Consider the following 1,340-nt stretch of genomic DNA (forward strand, 5'->3'; position numbering starts at 1 on the left):
ACTCTAAGTCCTCAAGCCTGCCCCCCTTCCTTCCCCTCCCCACTTCCCCCACCACACAGTAAAGGACCTACTCTAGGGAGACTCTTCCTCCTAACTTGTAGGGCATGGGCTGGAGACCAAGTATTCAAACACAAGCTTTTGAGAACAAACTACAAGAGTCACCTAGGTAAATGTCTTGAGTCTGGAGTCTTTCTATTTTCTCTGTGCTTTTGTTTACTTCAGGAATTCTAGCAAAATTGGAGGCAACTTTTTGAGCAGTTCTAGGCACTCAGAAAAACTGATATATAGGCAAATAAAATCTGTCCCCAAAGTGACTTCATCAGTTTGTTCTCGCCAGTACTGACAGAGCTCCTGTGGCTTCACACCCTGGCTAGCATTTGGTAGTGTCAGCATCTGCATATTGGACAGTCCAATAACCCGACAGCGGATGCTCATCACTGCCTTACTCTGCATCTGTGTTTACAAATGAGGGGGGCGCATCTTCCCACTTTGTTCTTCTCCATCTCTACATCTTCCTTGGTGAGGTGACTGAAGTTTTCCTGACCCTTTGAAATCAGAGTCCGAGTTTACTGTTGTGTGCTGTGGAATAATCATTTGGACACTGAAGATTTGTCGCTCAGATTGGTTTAATAAAAAGCTGATTGGCCAGTAGCTAGGAAGAAAGTATAGGTAGGACGACCAAACTATGGAGGTTGAAATGAAGAAGGGCAGAGTCAAATGAGCAGCCAATCAGAAGCAGAACAAGTCAGACACACAAAAATGGGATAGAAGTAGCATCCATGTGGGAGAATGTAGATTAATAGAAATGGATTGATTTAAATTATAAGAGTTAGTTATGTAATGAGAGTTACATGTATAAGAGTTAGTTAGAAATGAGCCTGAACTATCAGCCGAGTATTTATAATTAATATTAAGCCTCTGTATCGGTTATTTGGGAACTAGTGGGCAGAACAGAAACTTCTGCCTACCAATGTCTTCAGCTCTTTGTACATTTTGCACAGCAGCACTGTCTGCTCTTGTCTTTTTGGATCTTGTTCCTGGTTTGTTTCTCCTCTCGTTCTCTTGATGCTGTCTTTCAACAAGTAACTATTTTAGAAACCATGCATTTTTATTTAAAAAAAAAACGTTGATTGATCAATGCAACAAACCTAGAAATAGACTCAGTGTAGGAATACTAAAGTTTGTGTGGGGGAAAACCAGCTTTCTCAGCTCAGGGCAGGATTGTTGATTACAACTGATATCATTGGGCCGGTGAGAAGACTCGGTGTGTAAAAGCACTTGGCACTTGCCCCACATGCCTGACTTTCATCCCCCCAAAGAATACAAGTGGAAAGAGAGAA

This window comes from Microtus ochrogaster, chromosome 16 (assembly GCF_000317375.1).
Source record: "Microtus ochrogaster isolate Prairie Vole_2 chromosome 16, MicOch1.0, whole genome shotgun sequence".
Taxonomy (NCBI): Eukaryota; Metazoa; Chordata; class Mammalia; order Rodentia; family Cricetidae; genus Microtus; species Microtus ochrogaster.